Raw genomic sequence first — 11,869 nt, forward strand, 5'->3', positions numbered from 1 at the left:
GCCTCTGTTTCTGTGTTAGTCGGCTGCTCGGTGTGGCCGTGCAGAGGACAATAATGCTACTCTCTTGTCTGCAGACCCAAGAAAGTACCATTAATAATGTCAGTGTTTGCCGTCTGCCCATAGAATAAGGATCACATCCGACCACTTATCCTGTCGCTATTCCCTCATTTCTTCTTCCATCTCTGTCCCTGTGTTTCTTACACAGAGGGCAATTTCTGGGTCAAAATTTTGGGGATGGGTTTCTGTCCTTATCCTTCCACCTTAGGTCTTCCATGGCTACGGAAAGTGACCATTTCAGTATCCGTATCCCCACTTCTACGAATCTCAACTAAAGTCACCCTCATGGATGCCGGTGTAGCCTCACCCATCACAGATTGCAGGCAAATCACAGATATATCACCCACCCTGGACAGTCACTGATTTCTCTTTATTCTCTTGGCCCTCTGTCCCTCTTGCTCGTCTCTCCAAAGAAATGATTCTCAAATCTCATTTCCCGTCACATCCCCTCAGCCACCCAATCCTTTCCTTCCATCTGCCTCCTCTCATTATTTTATTCCTCCTTCTGAGTGAAAATCAAGAATTTTCTTAGGTCTGTCTTCATGTTTAACCTCTTTCTTTCCGTAGATCGTAGTGTATGAATTCTGTACTTTATGGCTTCTACCCTCTTTTAAGTGACTATGTACATGTTATTTTGGGTCTCAGTTACCTCATTCAGAACAATACTTTCTCATTCCATATACTTCACCGCATCTTCACAATGTCTTTATTTTTCATAGCTGCGTAGTACTCCGTAGTGTAAATGAACCACATTTTCTGTAGCTATTCTTTGGTTGAGGATCATCTGGGTTATTTCTATTTCCTTCTCATTATTATGAAAGCAGTTAGGAACCTTATGTAGCACATGTCCTGCTGTATGGCAGAGGTCTTTTCAGATATAAGGCCAAGAGCAGTATAGCTGGGTCTTTAAGAAGAATATTCCCCATTTTCTCAGAATCCACTAAATAGATATCCAAAGTCATTATTCGGATTTGATCTTCCCCCAGCAAATATTATTTGAATCCTGATATTTATCTGCTTCCTTAAAGGAGTTTTCCCCTGACTAGACCTCTATCATGGATTAAGGAGATCGCATATGAACCTTTTGTCCATTTTAACTGTTCAGTAAATGCTAGGGACTATGACAGGAGCCAGAGGGGAAAGTTGATACTGGAGGATTGAGGGTTGGGATAGGTAGAGAGGCAGAAGAGGGTAAGAGAGGTATAATATTATTACTATACAATAATTTAATATACTAACAAAATATATTAATATTAATTATATTATATCATGATATTAATATATAATAATTTGATATGTTAATACAATTTATCTGTATTTATTATACCAATATAATTTAATATATTAATATGATATATTGATATTTATTATATATTATCATAATATTGATGTATAACAATTTAATGTTAATATACTATATGAATATTAATATATTATCATAATGTTAGTACATAAAATTTAATATATTAATTTATTATAATATTTTTATATGTATATACACACACATATATATATATATATATATATATATATATATATGTATATATTGCATGATATGTAACTTCCACAAATTTAACTCCAAGTGGAGCTCGCAAGATAATGGGAAATGCTGAGGGTAGAATTTTTTTTTTCAGTTCAGATTGCTTATATGGTGGATCACTTTGATGGGTTTTCATAGATTGGTCAACTCTTGCAGCCTCAGGAGGAAGCCTATATGATGGCACTGAATGGCGGTTTTGATATGCCCTTGGATATTATTTTTGAGCATTTTACCTAGTATTTTTTCCACCAATGTTCTTAAGGGAAATTGGTCTGAAATTCTTTCTTTGTTGAGTCGTTTGGGATTTAGGTGTCAGGGCAACAGTTGTGTCATGGAATCGGTTTGGCAATTTTCCTCCTGTTTCTGTTTTTTGGAGTAGACTGAGAATTCTTTCAAAATCTAGTAGGAGTCCGCACTCAAACAATCTGGCCCTCGGGCTCTTTCAGTGGGGAAACTTAATTGATGTTTGTGTCTCTTTAGGTGTTGTAGATGTATTTACATAGTTTATCTAATCTGAATTTACCTGTGGTCAGTGTAATCAGTCTACACAATCATCCACTCCATTCAGAGTTTCTAATTTTGGAGACAGCAGGTTTTTGAAGTGAACTTAACGATACTGTGACTTTCATCAGTGTCCATTGATACGACTCCCTGTACTTTTCTGACTTTGTTATTTGGATGCTGTCTCTCCACCTATTACATTATCTGTCTAAGGGTTTGTCTGTCTGGTTGATTTTCCCACAGAACCAGTTCTTCTTTTTGTTGATCTTTGTATTCTCTTTGTTTCTGATGGATCACTTTCACCCCGAGTCTGATCATTTCTTGCTGTCTCCTCCTTTAATATGTATTTGCTTCTTTTTATTATAGAGATTTAGGGTGTGCTGGGAGGTTGCTAGTTTGGGGGGTCTCCGGTTTCTTTATGAAAGTACCCTGTGCTGCATATGCTTGTTCCTATTAGCACTGCTTTCCTTATGTCCCTTAAGTTTGGAGAAGCTGTGCCTTCATTTTCATTTAATTCTAGGAATGCTTTTTTTTTTTTTTCATGTCTTTTCAGGACTGGTGGTTCTTCAGTTGCGAGCTACTGAATTTCAATGAGTTTATATACTTTTTCTTATTTTTGAAGTCCAGTTTTAATCCATGGTAATCTAAGAAGATCCAATTGTTAGCGCAGTCTTTCTGTATCTGTTGTGGCTTGTTTAGAGTGGGAGAACATGGTCAGTTTAGGATAAGGTTCCATGAGGTACTGAAAAGAGAGTGTGTAGTTTTGTGTTCGTGTGAACTATTCTGTAGATATCAGTGAGGTCAATTTAATTGAACCCTGTATAAGTTACATCATTTATTTTTTTAAATTTCTGTCTCAATGGCCTGCCCTTTGTGAGAGAGGGGGAGTGATATTCTCCACTATTAATATGTGAGGTTTGATGTGATATTTAAGCTTCAGCAATATTTCTCTCACCAATGTTGCTGCTTTTGTCTTTGGAATATAGACATCCGGAATTGAGATGCCATTTTGGTGGATTTTTCCTCTGATGCATATGAAGTGTCCTTCCCATCACTTTTCATTGCTTTTGGTTGAAAGTCTGATTTGCTGGATGTAAGGATGGCTACACCATCTTGTTTCTTGTGTCCATTTGCTTGGAAAACCTTTTTTAACCCCTTAGTCTGAAGTTGTGTCTATCTCGGTTGCTAGATTGTCTTTCTTGAGTGCAACGGAAGGATGGATCCTGTTTTTAAATCCATTGTGTTAGCCTGTGTCCTTTTGCTGTTGTATAGAGGCCATTTATGCTTAAAGGTATTAATGAGATGTGATATTTACTTCATGCTATTTTGATGTTATGGGAGCAGTGGTTTTTTTTTGCTTGCATGTGTTTTGGTTTTTGTTTTTTCGATCGGGATGTTTGAATGTGTTTGTAAGTATTAGATCTGTTCTGTAGGGTGCATGGATTTTTGGTTTGCATGTTTTTGTTTTTGTTTTTTTGGGAGCTGTTAGAGTATGCATGTGAATATGAGATCCCTTCTGTAGGTAATGCTGTGCAATTATTAATTTCTAGTGGGAGGCAGGGATGGTTCAATTTCTGAAAATCCATCAATATTATCCACTATATAATGAAACTGAAAGAAAAAAAATCACATGATAATCTCATTAGATGCTGAAAAAGCTTGCAAAAATATTCCAACCCCCCTTCATGTTAAAAGCATGAGAGCGATCAAGGATACCAGTCCTATGCAGAAACATAATAGAAGCAAAGTACAGCAAGTCGGTCCCCAACATCAACCTAAATGGAAAGAAATATAAAGTGATTCCATTAATGTCAAGGAAAATGTAAGGCTGCCTACTCTCCCTATTAAGTATAGTATTTGAAATTCTATCCAGAGTAAAAGCATGGTTCAAATTTGGTTCTGACATGGATTATGGCAAAGGCCTGTGAAGGAGGAATGGCACAGAGCTTTAGACTCCTGGGGTATGGCCCACTCCTCAGCACAGCCTCGTTGGACCTCAGTAAATCATGAACTCAATGAGGACTTCATGCAGAGTGTCGCTCAGTTATTGCACTCATATCTCTCTTAATATAAGAAGTGTATGAAAATCCTCATGGAGCTTCCCACCACTCAGAAGGAAGTGCCATTGGCATTTGGAATAACATAGGTCCAGGTCTTTTAGCAATTGCCTCTGGGGCAGATCAGTGCTTCCATCATTGCCCGAGGAAATGTAGAATGGACAGCGACGACCACCACTCTTTTTTTTTAAAGATTTATCCATTTATTAAATATAAGTACACTGTAGCTGTCTTCAGATACACCAGAAGAGGGCATCAGATCTCTTTACAGATGGTTGTGAGCCACCTGTGTGTTTGCTGGGAATTGAACTAAGGACCTCTGGAAGAGTAGTCGGGTGCTCTTAAACGCTGAGCCATCTCTCCAGCCCGACGACCACCACTCTTAAAAAGCATTTGGAAAAATAAAATTGTTCGTGAAGCTGGGTAAGATCTTTTCCCTACTTACTCTGATGTAAAAAACAATTTATTGAACAATTTGAAGTTCGGAAAGGCTGGGACCTTTTAAGGTCAGGGAACAAGAACAATGGCGGCATAGGCTAATGGTGTGACTGTCACAAAGGCTGGACTGTTGATGACTGATTTATGACCCAGATTTTACCCTCAGCTTCCTGATAGGATTTAATAAGGATTGCCAATCACAGATGTCCATTCTGATCATTTAAAGCAGAAATGACATTTTTATACAGATGTTTATATTTCTATTTCTCTAAAGATTCTTATAAGAGTACTTTTAAAGATAAATAATACAATATTTAACCATTTCTCTGTAAATTCAAATTGCTTACTTATGAAGTTACGCTGGCCTTGGGAGTAATTTGTTTGCTTTAGGTGTACCATGTAATATTTGTTCTAATATATTATTGGGTATCAGTTTTTTTCAGCACTAAGCAAGAGAAGAAAACTAGAACATGATCACATTTTTGTAATACAATATTCAATGAATTAATGGTCTATAGGGAAAATACTGCCTGTTGGGATACAGAGAAAACCTAGAAAATTGAACTGTATGTCACAGAAATGAACTTGTGAATATAAATATTTTCTCGAAGAATCCCCTATACTCCATGTTCCTAAATCTTTTCTACCCATGCTGAGCCCCTGACTAACTTGCACCATTCAGATCATGTAACCACTAATGAAGAAAAGAGAAGTCTCTAGATTTAGAGAGAAGGAGTACAAAAAGGTTTCCACTGTGACACAAGAGACTCTCCTGGAAAAGGCACTCTTGAAACTGGTCAATGTAAGAAAAGCTGTTCAGCAGGTAGGACATGGCAGTTCTCAGTGACATCATTAGGTCCTGCCTGAAAAATCTCTTGTATCATGGAGAGCCCTAGTTTCTTCTATGATGTCACAAGTGTTGTCTTGACAGCAACTTCCTCCAGATAGTCCTTCCATATATCTCTGGTTTACTAATTGGCCTCTAATTCAGAATAAAGAGCCATTTGGGAGGGTGAACAAATAGGATGAAGAGATTAGTGATGAGGAGAATGAAGCTGGCCTTCTGTCTTTGTATAAAACAAAAGAAGAAATACGTGGTTCCTGGCAAATCACCCTGGGCAGATGGCATTAGTTCTTTTGTTCTCTAGGTTCACCGAGTTCTTGGAGAAGTTGCTGAACATCCTAAAGACCTTTGGGCTGATGGTAAAGTTTTTAGATACCCCTTTTCATATTGTGATGGTCCTGGGGTTTGTATGGCTGATGGTAAATGTTTCCCAGAAGAGTGCTAGAGACAGATTGATTGTTAGATGATTTAGATCACATGGAAGTGTTCATATTTGGAAGAGTGTGTAGCATCTTCTGTAGTTGGGGAAGATGGCTGATATTGAGGAGATAAGGAAGTTCCTATCGCCTCCTCTGAAGTTTGCCGAGGTCGAATGCATTCTTTTGCACTAATGGAATCCAAGGAATCCCTTTCCTCAGATGTTGAGGATGGTACAGACACTGGTGTTTGCATATCTTGTTCCCCCACTCCTGGTTCACATATGGTTGGATCCATAATCTTCTCTACAGATGGAATATGTCCTAGAACATCCTTTGTACATGTGTCACATCCACAAGCCATTTTTAAAATTGTGGCTGTGGGTAGAACTGCTTTTGTAGATGTTTCTTGTCCAACAGTCTATGAGATAGAGTACTACTCAGAGAAACCTGCTCAGTTTTGGGACATTCTAGCATCTCTGACGTATATGTGGATATTTTTGGAGACTCTCCTTTCTGGACAGAACGACCGAGAGTACCCTGAGGAGTTAGGGGATACTTTTTCTTCTCTGCACATTGTATAAATATGGAGTTGCATGGCTCATTGCCTGTGTGTTATGATAAACTTGGCTCTTTTGGGGCTGATGACAAGACAGAATGGTTCTTTTCTGTTGTAGAGGATATTTGGATAATTTTCTGTTGTATGGGGACATTTGAAGAACTGGGGGAGATGGTTAGTGTGCTAGATCATATTTTTTATGTGCAGAAGGCACAAGAGTTCCTTGGGTGGACTCAGAATTTTCTACCATATCTTCTGTGGGTGTAGAACTCTCAAGATTTCCTTCTGAAACTGGCAATTGGCTTTGATTTAATTGTGCACATGCAGAAAGTTCTGTCTCTGCTTGGGCTGGTATGTGTGTTGTGAGGTTCATTTGTGGATTTTTGTCTACATTTTGTCCCCCTTGGACAAGAAGTGATGATTTAAGCCCATTTTAATAGTGTAGGATTTTGAAGGTCCTCTTGGTTTAATAGGGAAGTTCTGAAATCCCCTTTGTCAGCAGAATCAGGTGTCAAACTCATTTTTCACGAAGCAGATTGCATACTTAACATTGTTGGAGATGGGGGACACTTTTGGCTGTCTTTGTGTGTGGACATAGCGTTTTGCCCTGCTTTGGCAGCTGACGACAGTATTAAAGTCTCGTGTGGAGAGGGGGCAGGAGCTAATCCATCTGTGGAATAGGAGAAATCACTGAGATTACCTTTAAGTGAAGAAGTTTTGCAGCCCTATTCTTCTGATGGGGCATGTTGTAACTCCCCTTGACCAGAGCAGTCTTCTCCAACACACTTTGGAGGAGAATTGGACCGACTGGAGACCTGCAGGATACGGAATGAACATTTGAAACTCCTTTGAAAACTCTGTGGGACAGACAGCTGATCACCCAGAAGAGTGGGCAATACTGAGACTTCAGGGAAGGATCGACTGCCACTTCTGCCCATATGTGTCCACATCCCTACCCCAAGAGGAAACTGCATATTGCCTCTGGACACATCAATATAGGAGCAGTAAAGCTGCAGGATGCCTGCAGTCCAAACTGCACCTGGATCTGAACTGGTCCAAACAGCATCCTACACTAAAACCTCGTGTGGGGTGGGGAAGTCTTAGCCATCACTGGGGCAGAAACCGCTGAGAACTCTGCTCACATTTCTGACTCAAGAAAAAAACACCTATCTCCATCTGGGCCTCCTGTGCATGGGAACCTATGAGCACTAGGGGCAAGACATTTCTGGTTGCAGCTCTCATGGAAAGGTGAAAATAAGCCCAAGGAATGATTTCAGGCCTGAGACAATAGGTGAATCAAACTTTTCTGCTGGATGTGACCTGGCTGGAGGACTCAGGACACACAAAGGCAGAACTCCTCTGGGATCAGACACTATCAGTTTCTAGCTGCCTCCTGAACCTCTCTATTCTCGACCTAGAGCTCCCTGCTCCTAGATGCTCTGGGAGAGAGAGCTGATCACCCTGGACTGTGGACAATACCAAGTGCACAAGGCACAGAGACTGGCACTTCTGCCCACAATTGCCCACATCTCTGGTCCAAGACAAAACTGCATAGTGCCTCTGGACAAAGGAATATAGGAAGAGTCAAAGTGCAGGAGCACCATGTTCCTGACTGTGCCTGGATCTGAACAGATCTGGTCAAACAGCTCCCTACACAAAAATAGCGAGGGTAGGGGAACTAGACTTTCAGAGAAGCCGACACTCCTCGGAAACCAGAGGAGACTACTCTCTGCCCAGATTCCTTACTCAAGAGAAAAACACCTTGTGCCTTCTGTGCCCCCTTCCCCCAGAGAGGGACCTAGGAGAAGTATGAGAATTTCATTCTGGTTCCCGCCCACAGGGACAGATGAAAGTCAATGGACAGGAGCAACTACATGCATGAGAGCAGAATACTCTGTTACCATAACTGGGTAAAAGAAAACAGGAAAAGAGTTCTACAGCAGTCCTGACACATGAGCCTACAGGATTGTCAAGCCACTGTCAGAAAGAGCAAGACAAGCTAACTCCAGAGACAACTTGATGGCTAGTCAGGAACACAAGCAACAGAAATCAAGACTACTTGGGCTCAACAGAACCCAATTCTCCCATCAAAACAAACACTGTATATCTAAACACACCAGAAAAGGAACCTCTAGATTTAAGGTCACATTTTATCATGACGATGGAGGATGTTAAAAAGGACATAAATAACTCCCTTGAGAAAATACAGGACAACAGAAAATACAGAATTAAACAAGTAGAATCCCTGAAAGAGGGAACTCAAAAGTACCTTAAAGAATTACTGGAAAAACAGCAAAACAGAAGAAGGAATAAACAAAACCATCCTGGAGATAAAAAGGAAATAGAAACAATAAAGAAAGCACAAGGAAGACAACCCTGAAATTGGAAAACCTAAGAAAGAGACCAGGAGTCACAGATGTGAGAATCACCAACAGCATAAAAGAGATAGAAGACATAATCTAAGGAGCAGAAGATTCCATAGAAAACATTGACACAACTGTCAAAGATAATGTAAAAGGGAAAAGCAGCTAGCCCAAAACATACAGGATATCCAGGACACAATGAGAAGATCAAACCTAAGCTTAACAGGTTTAGAAGTGAGTGAAGACTGCCAACATCAAGGGACAGTAATATCTTCATAAAATTTTAGAATGAATCTCCCCTAATCAAAGAAAGAGATGCCCATAAACATACACAGAGCCTTCAGAACTCCAAATAGAGTGGATCAGAAAAGGATATCCTTCCATCACTTAATAGTCAAAACACCAAATCCGAAAAACAAATAAAAATATTAAAAACAGTAAGGGAAAAGGTCAAGTAACATATAAAGGGAAACCTATCAGAATTACACCAGAATTATCACCAGAGACTATGAAAACAGAACGTCCTGGACAGATTTCATATAGACACTAAGAGAACAAAAATGCCAGCCCAGGCTACTATATCCTGTAAAACACTCAATTAACATAGAAACCAAGATATTTCATGACAAAACCTAATTTACACAATATCTTTCAACATATCCAGTCCTACAAAGGACACTAACGGGCAAACCCCAAAATAAGGAGGCAAGTAAAATCATAGATAAAGCAAGAAATTAATCTTTTCACAACAAAACAAAGAGAAGAGAAGCACACAAACATAAACTAACCTCCAATTATTAAAATAACAGAAAGTGACCATCACTATTCCTTAATATCTCTCAACATCAATGGACTCATTCCCCACTAAAAAGACACACAGGATATGTAATGAGGACCCAGCATTTTGTACTACAGTAAACACACTTCAAAGACAAAGACAGACACTACCTCAGAATAAAAGGCTGGAAAAAAAAACTTTCCAAGCAAATGGTCTGAAGAAGCAAGCTGGAGTAGCCATTCTAATATAATATAAAATTGATTTTCAAGCAAAAGTCATCAAAAAGCATAAGTAAGGACACTTTATATTCATCAAAGGAGAAATACACCAAGATGAACTCAAAATCATAAATATCTATGCTCCAAATACAAGGGCACCTACATTCATAAAAGAAATCTTACTAAAGCTCAAAGAACACATGGCATGGCACATAATAAGAGTACGAAATTTCAACACTCCATTCTCACCACTGGACAGATTACAGAAAGAGAAATTAAACAGAGACATACACAGACTAACAGAAGGTATAAACCAAATGTACTTAATAGATATTTAGAGAACATTCTATCCAAAACAAAAGGATATACATTCTTCTCACCACCTCATGGCCCTTTCTCCAACAATGATCATATAATCAGTCAAAACGCAAGCCTCAAAGGATACAGAAAGTAATAATCCAACGCATCCTATCAGACCACCATGGACTAAGGCTGTTCTTCAATAACAATTAGGAAAGAACACCCACAGATACATGGAAGCTGAACAATGCTCTACTCAATGATAACTTGGTCAAGGAAGAAATTAAAGACTTCTTAGAATTTAATGAAAATGAAGGTACAATATACCCAAACCTTTGGTACACAATGAAAGCTGTGGTAAAAGGAAAACCCATAACTCTGAGTGCCTACAGAAAGAAAAAGAAGAGAGCATACATCAGCAGTTTGACAGTACGCCTAAAAGCTCTAGAACAAAAACTCACAAATATGCGCAGGAGTAGTAGAAGTCAGGAAATAACCAAACTCAGAGCTGAAATAAACTAAGTAGAAAAAAGGGGACCATACAAAGAATGAACAGGACCAAAAGCTGGTTCTTTGAGAAAATCAACAGGATATATTAACCCATAGCCAGACTAACCAGAGGGCACACAGAGTGTGTCCAAACTAACAAAATCAGAAATGGAAAGGGAGACACAACAGCCAAATTAGGGCAAATTAAAAAGTCATCAGATCATCCTAAAAAAGCCAATATTCAACAAAACTTGAAAATCTGGAGAAAAGGGAAAATTTACTAGATGAATGCCAGGTACCAAATCTAAATCTGGAACAGAAAAACCATTTAAACAGCCAATAACTGCTAAAGAAATACAAGCATTCATTAAAAGCCTCCCAACCAAAAAACATCCACGATCAGATGGGTTTATTGGAGAAATCTATCCAAAATTCATAGAAAATTTCATACCAATACTCTGCAAACTATTCTTCAAAATTGAAACAGATGGAGCACTACCTAATTCCTTTTATGAAGCCACAATTTCTCTTATAACTAAACCACACAAAGACCCAACACAAAAAGAGAACTTCAGACCAATTTCCCTTATGAATAACGATGAAAAAATACTCGATAAAAGTCTTGCAAACCGAGTCCCAGAACATATCAAATACTCATATATCATGTTCAAGTAGGTTTTATCCCAGGCATGTAGGAATGGTTTTGTATACAGAAACCATCAACATAATCCATTATATAATCACGCTCAAAGATAAAAACCCAATGATCCTTTCATTAGATGCTGATAAAGCATTTGACAAAATTCAACACACCTTCCTGATAAAAGTACTGGAAAGTATAGGAATTTAAGGACCATTCCTAAACATATGGCGCAAACCCATAGATAACTTTAAACTAAATGGTGAGAAACATGAAGCAATCCCACTAATTCAGGGACATGACAAGGCTGCCCACTCTCTCACAATTTATTCAATATAGTTCTAGACGTCTTACCCAGAGAAAGCAGACAATAAAAGGAGGTCAAAGGGATATAGATTAAAAGGAAGAAGTCAAAAAAGTACTGTTTGTAGATGATATGATAGTATACCTAGTGACCTCAAAAGTACCACCACAGAATTACTAAGCCTGATAAACAATTTCAGCAAAGTGGCTGGGTAAAAAAATAACTCTGCACAAAAGTTAAACAAGCAGAGAAAGAAACTAGGGATATGACACCATTTACAATATACACAAATAATATAAAATATCTCGGGGTTACTTTATCAAGCAAGTAAAATATCTGTATGAGACGAACCTCAAATCTCTGAA

This window comes from Rattus norvegicus, chromosome Y (assembly GCF_021556685.1).
Source record: "Rattus norvegicus strain SHRSP/BbbUtx chromosome Y, alternate assembly SHRSP_T2T, whole genome shotgun sequence".
In the NCBI taxonomy this organism is placed as follows: Eukaryota; Metazoa; Chordata; class Mammalia; order Rodentia; family Muridae; genus Rattus; species Rattus norvegicus.